This window comes from Eptesicus fuscus, chromosome 3 (assembly GCF_027574615.1).
Source record: "Eptesicus fuscus isolate TK198812 chromosome 3, DD_ASM_mEF_20220401, whole genome shotgun sequence".
Lineage (NCBI taxonomy): Eukaryota > Metazoa > Chordata > Mammalia > Chiroptera > Vespertilionidae > Eptesicus > Eptesicus fuscus.
In genome coordinates this window covers 85,440,023-85,452,607 of record NC_072475.1, presented here as the reverse complement: position 1 = coordinate 85,452,607, position 12,585 = coordinate 85,440,023, and the positions used below count along the sequence as shown (strand labels likewise).

Below are 12,585 nucleotides of genomic sequence, written 5' to 3'. Positions count from 1 at the left end.
CTGCAAATCAAGACAATCTATTATTATAATCTTTATTTATGTAACCTGCTTTTATACTTTCACAGTTTATGTATATAAATTGTCATTCTTTGATTTTTAAACCATAGTACTTTGAGCTAATGAATGCAACCAGCAACTGAATTTCCATTAACAATGGGTTTGGATTTGCTTCCCAAGAGCTGACTAGGAAATTTAGTTGGAAAAGTACTAGTCTGGAAGAAGGAGAAACCACTCTGAACCTATTTGTAGCCCCATGTCTGGTTTCTGATCTTTAGAAAGTTCAGTTTATGATCAATTTTAGAACAATAATGTAAGGAGTTTTTAACTAGCAAGTATGATGTTACAAACAGATGGTGGGTAACATATGGGTAGCATAGATTTCTTAAGGTAGAACAATGTTCCCTTGGAGAACAGAGGAAACCAAAGGTACCAACATCTTAAGTTGTGGAATGACCTCGAACAGACTCTATCAACAGAGTGTATATGTACAAAGTCATAACAATGCTGCTTAAAAAGTAAGATACATGTAGCTTAACAAGTGCCACAGATTGGAAAGAGAATCTCTTTTGTACAAATCAGAGCAACCATCTCTGCTTGAAGAGAAATTTTAAGCACCTGTCATGGCCTAGATCTCCCTTAGAGTATGTGGATTTGTGGGTAGAAAGAACCCTTCTAACTTTTTTTTTCTATCACTGTATGAATATATATTATTTATTTTATTAAAATCCCAACTAGATACTGTGTCAGATTTTTACTTTCTTGTCAAAACTCTATAGTTTAGTTAAGATAACCTGTGTTGTCCAGATAAATGTGTGTGTGTGTGTGTGTGTGTTTCAATTCTAGATATAGACTTATGAATAGAAAATAATAAAGTACATTTCCTCAGAAAGACTAGAAATAATAATTTTTATGTTAGAAATTTAGTCTTCATTTTATACTTTTGGGTGGCTTATTTTCTTCCCCCAAATTGTCGGGTTATTATCCTACTTCTTTATTTTATAAGTTGAAGATATACATTGAATGACAAGGTGTCTGATGAGTTAAAAAGGTCAAGTGGATTGAACATGTAAATCTGCATAATTATTTTTAATAAAAGATATCTTTTATGCTACCTCAGAGCACTTTATAGTTGCAAATACACAATTTAAAAATGATTCAAAAGGCACAGATAAGCCAGGGAGCTGTGGTATTCAGTGTGCCCTTTTGGGCGGGCCAGCCTGAGCAGATGGACCTTGAGTCTGCATTAAAGGTCGATTGATTTGTGCCTTTGCCAATTCAGTTTGCCAAATAAGTTTCAAATTCTGTATCTCTACTAAGTGGCTCATCACAGATTTTCTCAAAATTCAAATTTAATTGTAGTTGTTTCCAATTCCTTAAAAGAAGATCCTCGTGGCTAAACCTAAAGCCTAAAAAAAAAAAAAAAAAATGTCTTGGCCTGACATTTGGCATTCAAAACTCTCATTCTGACCGTGGTCTGTCATTTCAGCCTGAACTTGTACTTTATCTTTTCAAAACTCCCTCCACTCCTCTAATATAAGTCTTCCAACCAAACAGCCAATTCATGGAATTCTCTGAATCTGAAATGATTCTCTTTGCTATGTGACAAAAGTTCTTTCTCTCAAATTCTGTGGCTAATAAAATAGTTTCTTTTCCTTTAGTCCTTGCTGTGTATTTTATTAATTTAATTTTTAACATAAAAATGATGCTAGTTCTTGTTCACACAACGGTTCTGTCTCCATATGTGATATGTTAAATTGGGGCTACCATAATGTCTATACAAGACTGGAAGGAAAGTAGCTGTGGCTTAACAAGGATTAGAATCAAGACGTTCTCCTGACCCCATAGAAGACAAGACAGAGAGACTGGGGGTTCGGCCTTTTACTATTGGTTATTACTCTTCTAGGGTCTTTATTGACCACTAAACCTCCAGGCATGTCTTCCTAAGGAATTAGAGAGGGGCCATGTTTTTCTATATGTCTAATGATGCTGGGCTGCAAATTGAGTTGGAAACTAAGGTGATCACATCCTTATAGGACTGGATCAATCATTTTGGCCTCACCTAATTTACCACTTCTAATATCTCATTAGGATAGAATATATGTCAATATGGATGTCAAGTTCTACTAAATGATTTTATTTGTACTGACAGTGTTTCAGGTCTATTGTGCTTGTACAACTGAAGGTAATGCCACAAAATTAGGGTTAATTCTAGGCCCAGGGAGGAACATCTGGCGAGATCTCTGAGTTTCCTTTAGAAAAGGAATAATAGTGGACTCGAATGCCTATTTAGATAGCTCAGAGTTGGTTTTTATGTTCCTAACATTTTAGTTGCTTTCCTCAAGGAAGAATAACATGCTGGGGTGGTTTGGGGAAGATGGAAAGAAAAAAGAGGAGGTACTTGAAGAATTAGGGGCTGAAAAGAGGGAAGAATGTGAAGAGGGAGTGTGAGATCACGAACTGTGATTCCTTCTTCTTGATTCCCTGTGCATTCTCTAGAGCAGAGATACAAGCCATAGACTTATACGCTGCAGTTTCCATCAGCTGCAGGTGTGTTTTGCTTAATTCTTCAAACATCTTTCTATATGGTGTTTTGAAAATTTTGAGGTAGAGCCTAGCTAGCATTTCAAACTTGAGAAATTTTATACAAAAATCTAAGTTGTAGCTTCTTTGGGAAAAAGTCTTAATTCGTAAGAGAATAATTTGCTTGAGTTAGGTAGTGTTTTTCTCTTTAGCCAGGGCAAGAGCCCTTCAGGTATGGAAATGTCTCCCCTGCACAAGCCCACTTTCTTTGCATAGCTGAATGGGCCCTGAGACACTAGGTGTCTAACCAATGTACCCCAGACTCAAGTTGATAACAAGGGGCTAAAAGTCAGGCTAGGACTGGGCCTTGACTAATATAAACAGAAAGTATTGTTGTTGTTACACTGATGAATGATGTTACAAATTAAAAATAACCTATTAGATATTATCTAAATGAACATGACATTTACAAATGTGCATCTTAGTCAATTGTCAAGTGCATAATTCATTTTCCTATTTTTGTAAAAATGCTTGTTTAAAATACTTGTTAAATACACACATATTTAAAAATGTCCTTCATCAGAAAACTGGATTGACTTAAGCAATAGAATCAGCATTCATTTTTAGCAATTTGGGAAGTAATCTAATGTTCTCAATAGTTTAATTCCAAATGTCTGTCGACTCTTTGAAAGCCAAAGGTATCATCTGTCTGTATTTTTCAAAGACTAGTTCTTGAATGTTTTCCTTAATTTCATGAAAGGGATGATAAAAGTTTCCATAAATTATGTTTACAATGGGGACTATTTCCGCCAAAGCAGCTCACATGAGTTTAAGGGGACAGGTCTTTTTTTCCTTTTTGCTTCTTAGATCAGCACTATTGAAAGCAGAGAGAATCCTATCTAATAATAGAGTAATATTCAAATTAACCATCACTCCATGACAAAATGGCGGCCCCCATAGCCACAAGATGGCGGCGCCCAGTCCGCTCAGCTCCGCTGCTGGAGTGTCCAGCCTGTTGCCAGAAGCAGCGAAGCTGGATCTGCCTCTGGAGGGGTTTTTGATCTGCCCCCAGACACAGCAATCTGAGCCTGTATAGCAGGGCATGGAGGCTTCCCTGGCAGTGGGGAAGCCCCAGGCCCTGCAAACAGAGCCTGGACAGCAGGGCATGGGGGCTTCCTTAGTGTGTCGGTGTCCTCAAAGCCCCCAGGCCTGGCAGACAGAGCACACTGCAGGGCATTGGGGCTTCCTTCGCATGGTGCATGGGGAGGCCGGCAGAAAGCAGAGAGCAGGGCATGGGGGCTTCATCTCCATGGCTGCAGTGAAACCTCCAGGCCTGCAGAGAACAGAGAACCACGGGGAGTGGGCCTAAGCCATCAGTAGGACATCCCCTGAGAGCTCGTGGATTGTAGAGGGTGCAGGTTGGGCTGAGGGACCCCCATGCACGAATTTCGTACACCGGGCCTCTAGTTTGTAATAAATGACCTCAATAATTCACTTCTTATAAAATGTGAAGTCATTAAAGCTTCCTTAAACAATCATCAGCAACTTTGTTTGGAGTGTTGGGGTCCAGTTTCTTTCACACAGGCTGTTAGAAAGCTTCTAAAGTGTAGTGCTTTTGGACATTAAACCGAAGCTCAGGAAGACATAGCTTTAACTTTATAAAAACAAAGTAACTTGGTAAAAACTTTGTGGTGATAGCTGAAACCGGTTTGGCTCAGTGGATAGAGCGTCGGCCTGCAGACTCAAGGGTCCTGGGTTCGATTCCGGTCAAGGGCATGTACCTTGGTTGCGGGCACATCCCCAGTAGGGGGTGTGCAAGAGGCAGCTGATCGATGATTCTCTCTCATCGATGTTTCTAACTCTCTATCCCTCTCTCTTCCTCTCTGTAAAAAATCAATAAAATCTAAAAAAAAAACAACACACAAAAAAAACTTTGCGGTGATAGATTATGTAGTTTTATGGGAAATTCCTTCACATTTACACACTTGAACTTTCTCCAGAATACTTTTGGTGGATTTAAAGATTTAGATAATTTGTAGATACTTTAGATAAAGAACTTTCCATAGGTACATCTTGGTATAGGGATGTATGATAAATTCATTTTTTGTTTGTTTATTCCAATGAGGTTATTTTCCCATTGAAAACTGTATTTTCAGCTGAAACTGGTTTGGCTCAATGGATAGAGCGTCGGCCTGCGGACTCAAGGGTCCCAGGTTCGATTCCGGTCAAGGGCATGTACCTTGGTTGCGGGCACATCCCCAGTAGGGGGTGTGCAAGAGGCAGCTGATCGATGTTTCTCTCTCATCGATGTTTCTATCTCTATCCCTCTCTCTTCCTCTCTGTAAAAAAATCAATAAAATATATTAAAAAAAAAAAGAAAACTGTATTTTCATTTAGTCTTGCTATCTACACTTTCAGATAACATTCTCGCCCTAAGTGTTTGGTGGCTTTATCCTAGACAAAATGAAGTTTAATACTACAAATTTATTATTTATCTATATAATAAAAGCCTAAGCGACAGTTACAGTTGGATGACCAGAACGACTGGTCGCTATGATGCACACTGACCACCAGGGGGAAGGTGCTCAATGCAGGAGCTGCCCCCTGGTGGTCAATGTGCTCCCACAGGGGAGCGCTGCTTAGCCAGAAGCCGGGCTCACGGCTGAGGAGCTCAGTGGTGGTGGTGGGAGCCTTTCCCACCTCCACGGCAGCACTAAGGAGCAGTGAGCTGAGCAGTAAGGAGAAGCAAGCAGGCAGGCGGTAAGGAGCGAGGGTTCCCAGACTGTGAGAGGATGCAGGCCATCTGGGCTGAGGGATACCCCACCCCCCAATGCACAAATTTCTAGTGCACCGGGCCTCTAGTGTAGAAATTCGTGCACCAAGTGGGGAAGGGTTCCCTCAGCCCAGCCTGCCTGCACCCTCTCCAATTGGGGACCCCTTGGGGGACATCCCTCTCAAAATTTGAGACTGCTGGCTCCTAACTGCTCACCTGCCTGCCTGATTGCCCCTAACTGCCCTCCCCTGCCAGCCTGATCTCTCCCCTAACTGCTCTCCCCTGCCAGCCTGATCTCACCCCTAACTGCCCTCCACTGCTGGCCTGATCTTGCCCACAACTGCTCTCCCCTGCAGGCCAATTTGGTTCTGATTGGTCAGTTTCTATGCCTGTCAGCATCACCGGGCCTATCTTTGGGCCTGATCAGAGAGGCGGGGCTGACCAGCAGCCCCTGTAGAGGCCCGGAGAGAAAGAGAGAGGCAAGTGCTGATTAACAGCTGCCATGGAGGTTGCAGATCAGACCCTTCCCCTGCCTCTCTCTTTGGGCCTCTCTCTGAGCCTGATCCACAGCCCCTCAGCAGTCAGTGCTGGGTTGCTGCTGTGCCCGCAGCACTGACTACAGGACTGACTTCTGGTCAGTTGAGCCTTCGGTCGTTTTGGATGTTATAGACTCTGGGTTTTTATATATTAGGATATATATATATATATATATATATATATATATATATATATATATATAGAGAGAGAGAGAGAGAGAGAGAGAGAGAGACTAAAGGAGAAGTGCTGTAAAAAATCTATTCCAAATTAGTTGGTCATAGCTGGAGAAGTTAGAGAGGAGGCCTGTCTCTTTGCAAGGTGAAGGCACTACTGATAGAGATTATCCACCCCTCTCTTGGCTTGGTTTTACCTGCCTGAGTAACACAGTGAATGCTTTTGGAGACACTCTATCCTTAAATCAATGATATAACTCCTGAAAAGTACTCTATTTTAGCCAATGTTGTCATTGCAGTTAATGAGCAGAGTGTGACATTTCATGAGCTGATACTAACTTACACAAAATCACTTCTTTATGGAAATATTGCATGTTCTCTATGTTGTTAGGAATCATAACATTTATCAAATCTCTCATGAGCTAGAAAAGTAGAGATCATTTAAAGTTGACATTTTCTTTCTCCCTGAAGGTATGCAATGGAATTGTAGCATCTTTAGGGAATTAAGCATGAAAATAGACTACTTCTACATAGTAGTGAAATCAGCTTATTTCATATTATCCTGGAAACATTGACATTAAAGGGATTATAAAAATTTCTTGTTCAACTATCATCACATGCTTGGTCTTCTTTTTATCACCTTTGACAAGTTAAAGTTCTAGTTCTGCTTGAACTCACCCTGGTGATAAGAAAGCTTTCTGCCTTGAGGTGACCTCTTTGATTTGTGGATATCTATTACTATTATAAAAGCCCTCTATATATAGTGCTGAAATCTGTTTTTGTTTGTATTTTGACCCTTTTGTCCCAGTAATTTCCTCTAAAGAAGTTGTATATTTTTTTCAGTATGACAGCATTTCAGAAGTCTGAAGACACTTAACAAATTATTCTTAAGTCCTTCTTTTCATGGTTAAGTAGACATAGTTCCTTTAAGTTCTTCAATATTGATGCTGATTCCAGCCCTGGCCAGTTTGCTCAGTGATTAGAGCATAGGCCCTCAGACCAAAAGGTCACAGGTTTGATTCCTGGTCAAGGACACGTACCTTAGTTGCAGGCTTGATCTCAGGTCCCCTTGGAGGTGTGAATGGGAGTCAACCAATCATTGTCTTTTTCACATTGATGTTTCTCTCTCTCTCTCTCTCTCTCTCTCTCTCTCTCTCTCTCTCTCTCCCTCTTTGGTCCCCTTCACTCTCTCTCAAAAATAAAATAAAATAAATGAAAAAATATCCCTGGGTGAGGATTAAAAAAATTTGATGTTGCTTTCAGTTCTTTAATTAATGTGTTCATTGTTCTCCAGAAAGATCCTGATTTTTCAATATTCCTCTTAAATTGTCATTTCCCCAATTTTCCACAGATTCCAAGACTAGTCTCACATAGAACAAAATGTGATTTTTCACTCTGCTATTGTGGGTTTTCTTTGTACATTTGTGCAATTTAACATTGTTCTACCTGTTGAATGGTCTCATCACATTGCTATCGTGTTTGCTGTTTACTGTAACACCTTAATATTTTATAAGATACAGTACTAATATTTATCTATCTGGTCCTATATTTATATAAGTAATCCTTTTAAACTCAAGTCTAGGTTCTTACTTATATCTTACATATTGGTTTATTAAATTTCTAATTAAGGAACCTTTATATTGCTAGACCTGAACTATTATTCAAATTCATTATTAACATTTTGAACCCTGATTATTTTATCTAACATACTGACTTTATTTACAAGCTATATGACTCCAATAAATATGCTGTAAAGTCATTATGAATGTTTTGAACAAGACAGAGTAAATATCTAAGGGACATTAGAGAACTCCTTAGTATGTTTTACAGTCTTTCTTCCCAGAATTCATCCTAACTTCCCCTCAACCTGTAGCAACTATGAGGTTGAAGAGGAATTGATCCATCTTTATCCCTATATTTTGATGCTGATTGGTTAAAGCTAATAAGCATAATTGAGCTTAGTTCATAGACAGCCTAATCACAGTAAAAGGTGGAGTTTTAGATTGAGGAAAAAGAAGTCTCTCTTGTTCTGCATTATAAGATGCACGCATGTGAGGTCTGGAACTGTTTGAACCCACTTTACCACCGTGAAGAATGCCAGCCTGAGGATAAGGCCAAAACACACAGTTGACAAAAGCCTCCTTTAAATGAAATTAAAATTCCACTCTAACAATGTCCAAGGATTTATCTATCTCTAAACTCTTTAATTATATGAGTAACTAAAGAGAGCAGGGAAATTAATGCTCACCCTAAGATATCAAAAAATATAAGAAGTTTAACAAAACAAAAGTCTGTATTTTACTCACATAAATTCTGATTATGGGAATTGTCAGAGGTTGTCCTCTTTCTAGTGACTCAAGGAACCAGGCTCCTTCCATTTTATGATGCCACTATCTCAACCTGTGTCAGGGAAAGAGAGAGTTAGAGGAGGAATTAGGCTTTTAATGCCTTGGCCTGGAAATAAAATATATTGCTTCCACTCATAATTCATTAGCCTGAACTAGTCAAAATTAAATGCTAAGGAGGCTAGAAATTGTAGAAGAATATTTGGTGACCATTAATGATATCTACAACTTAACATCTCTTCAAGGAACGTGGGTTTTCACAAAGGACTGAAAGGCACTGATCATAACCTATGTCTGCTTTTTGCTTGCAACCATCCCAGAGGCCTGGTTACTGGTTTAGAAGAGTGAGAACACACAGAAACTATAAAAATAAACTCCCCTAAGACACTATCTTTTCCTTTCATTTTGAAAGTCAGGACTAAATGTTTCTAACTCTGGATTTCTGGTCACATATCTTATTTTTTTCCCAGTGGCTAGGAGATAAGAGATTTCTGTTCATGCAATTGACTATCTCATCTGCAAGTTTTTACCTTACTCTGGCACTTAATCTTCTTAGGCCTGGAGACTTGAAATCATTTAAAGGAGCTAAATGCTATCTTATCATCTCTGTACATACCTTGAGGTTCAATTGCTTTTACCCATATTTATTCCATCTCCTCCAGGATAAAAAAAATATCTTCTGGTCAGAGAATATGGAACTAAAGTGGAATTTTCAAAATCCCATTTTGTGTTCCTTGTTCAACTTACAAAATTTTGTCAGATATATTTACAGGTAAACTCTTTTTGTTCTTGTTCTGGATAGAACTATAACTTAAAAACATTTTATTTTCCTTATGCAGTTTATTCACAAACCTCAGCTCATTTTGGGTTTCCTGGCACTATTCTCCCAGGCTCATGTTTCTTTCACATTGGTGGTTATCTGCCTCTGTACACCTTTCCTACATGTAAATTAAAAAGTTAAAGTCGACCAGATGGTCTTTATGGAACTTCTAAGAATCTTCAGATACTCTCCTTGATTAGTTTTTTTTTTTTTTTAATTTCAGAGGTAGAAATTCAATTTCAAGTGATTTCCAAACTCTCTGAACTTTCTCATTTTAGAGTCTGAAACTACATTACCATTTATGCCTTTCACTTAAATTTTTTGAGGTTTTCCTATCTGAAGTTTAGGGTAGCTTTTCTCTCTAGTTATCATGGTCACCATGTGTTTGGAATATCCATGGTGCTTAGTAATAAAGAATTTTTGAAAAAGTGCATTTGAAGTAAGCAAGGACAAGACTCCTTTTTCATGGAATCCTCTCTCATTCTCTTTTTTTCAAAATGAAATTATGTGGTCAGTCTATTTAGACAATGTTAATAGTTCAGTCTGTTACCTTTTTATAAAAAATGGAAATTTCAACCTGATTTCTCTCTATTCATGAACATTAAAATCTTTTTTTGAGTGAGTATAACATTATCAGTGTCAATGTTACATGTTCAATATTCATATACTATAGACAGCTATCATCTATAAAAGAGAAAGATGCTAATTGACCATACCTCCACTACACCCACAGCCAATCAGGAGTTATATGCAAATAAACCCAACTAAGATGGTGGGTAAATTTGCATATACAGGCGGGGAAGGCAGCACCTGATGTAGCCTGCAGGGTCCAGGCCGCCATGGACCAGCAGGCCTGGTGGGCAGTGCCTGATGTCACCCCGGGACCCAGGCAGCGATCGGGACCGGGCAGGCGGCATGGATAGCGCCTGACGCTGCCCGCAGGGTCCAGGCCGCGATTGGGACCAGGCAGGCCCGGCGGACAGCGTCTGACGTCGCCTGTGGAGTCCAGGTGGCGATTGGGACTGGGCAGTTCCAGCAGGCAGTGCCTGATGTCACCCGCGGGGTCCAGGGGGTGATTGGGACTGGGCAGGCAGCATGGACAGCACCTGATGTCATCCAGGGTCCAGGCGGCGATTGGGACAGGGCAAGCCCAGCAGACAGCGTGTGACATAGCCCACAGAGTCCAGGCGGTGATCGGGTCTGGGCAGGCAACATGGACAGAGCCTGACGCTGCCTGTAGGGTCCAGGGGGCAATCAGGACCGGGCGGGCAGCATGGACAGCACCTGATGTCACCTGTGGAGTCCAGGCATCCATCGGGACTGGGCAGTTCCAGCAGGCAGTGCCTGACGCTGCCCGCGGGGTCCAGGAGGCGATCGGGACTGGGCAGGTGGCATGGAAAGCACCTGACGTCACCTGTGGGGTCCTTAGGTGGGCGTGGCCAGGGTCCCCGGGATCACTGTCTGCCCCTGGGCCGCCTGAGGACACCAGTGGAGCAGGCCCGGGTTGAACATTTTAATTAAAATGGGATGCCCGTGCCCCGCCCCACCGCACCCTGTCCCTGAAGAGGAGAGGGAAGTGGGCAGTTAGGAGGCACCAGGGCTCTGAAGTGGCTGGGAACAACCTGCAGGCAAGCTACCAGGAAGAGGTGCTGAACCATGAGGATGCAGAGGGCTGGCTGATGGAGGCGAGCAAAGGTGCAGATGAGGCGGCTTTTGCTGACGCTGAGCTGGAAGAGTGCATCAACAGCCTGATGGACAAAATCGCCTTTCTGAAGAAGGTGCACGAAGAGGAGATCACCGAGCTGCAGGCGCAGATCCAGTATGCTCAGATCTCCGTGGAGATGGATGTGTTCTCCAAGTCTAACCTCTCCGCTATGCTCAAGGACATCTCTGCCCAGTACGAGAGCTGGCTGCCAAGAACATGCAGAATGCCGAAGAATGGTACAAGAACTGCTTCACCATGCTGACCGAGAGCCCTGCCAAGAACACCTACATGGTGCAGGCCAGCAACTGCTCAAGGCCAAGACCCTGGAAATGGAAGCAAGCCGGGGCATGAATGAAGCTCTGGGAAAGCAGCTGCGAGAGCTGGAGGATAAGCAGAACTCTGACATTAGTGCTATGCAGGACACAATCCACAAATTAGAAAATGAGTTGAGAACTACAAAGAGTGAAATGGCAGGATATTTAAAAGAATACCAGGACCTCTTCAATGTGAAGATAGTTTTGGACATTGACATTGCAGCTTACAGGAAACTCTTGGAAGGTGAGGAGACCAGGCTCAGTTTCACCAGCGTGGAAAGCATAGCCAGCAGCTACTCCCTGAGTTCCCAGATCTTTGGTGATCTGCCTACGGTGGTTTAGAGATTAGCTCCTACTTGATGTCCACTCGCTCCTTCCCTTCTTAATACACCAGCCACCTTCAGGAGGAGCAGATTGAGGTGGAGGAGACCATTGAGGCTGCAAAAGCCGAAGAAGCTAAGGATGAACCCCCTTCTGAAGTAGAAGCTGAAGAAGAGGAGAAGGAGAAGGAAGTGGCTGATGAAGAGGAAGGAGAGGAAGAGGAAGAAGGTGCCAAGGAAGAATTTGAGGATGCAAAGGAGGAAGAATGAGGTGAAGGTGAAGGAGAAGATGCCCAAGAAGCTGAGGACGAGAAGAAAGATGAAGGTGCTGGAGAGGAGCAAGCAACCAAGAAGAAAGATTGAGCCCCCCTTTCCTTAATTATTTCAGGAATAATCCTCCCAAAACCAGGTCAACCCCACCACCAAGCAAGCAGTTGAGTTCCCAATACTATATGAATTAAGAAGTCAATATATATAAAACATTCTGAGGTGACTCAGGTTGGACATTAAATGTTGTGCTATGACTTTTCTCCTTATTCAGAGTATCTGTTTGCTTGCAGAGTGGCTTCCTGGCTTGCTGCCAGCCTGTGCATGGTCCACGCTTATGAGTTCAGGATCTATGACAATGTGAATAATTCAGATGTTTACAAAAAAAACACATGAATACACGAATTCACTAATGTTAATGTTAAACTTCATGGAAAAAATAGTCCTTTGAATCTTTGGTGGTTAGAAATTAAAGACCTCAAATCATGTGCAATAATCAGTAAATAAAGTTACACTGAATGACAAAAAAAAAATACATTAGGGGCCAGGAAACGTTCAAAGAACTGGGGAACCATTCCCAGATCATGAAGGGAAGTCACAGGGTGTATATTATTGCTACGAATACAGTATTTCCTACTACTTATAACATATACAATATAATGTATTAGATGCCTTCCTATCGCATGAAGTAAGTATTCTCATAGAGTAAAACTGGTAGATATGTTATAGCTATGGCAGTATGTCATATCCTATCTATATTAATAAAAGGGTAACATGCTAATTAGACCATGAGACCTTCCAGATGTCCTTC

At 41.3% G+C, this 12,585-nt stretch overlaps 1 pseudogene; it reads left to right on the top strand.

Annotated features, from left to right (window-relative positions):
• The first annotated feature begins 10,793 nt into the window (after positions 1-10,793).
• Positions 10,794-11,870, top strand: LOC129148023 (neurofilament light polypeptide-like; annotated as a pseudogene).
• Positions 11,871-12,585: the final 715 nt, after the last annotated feature.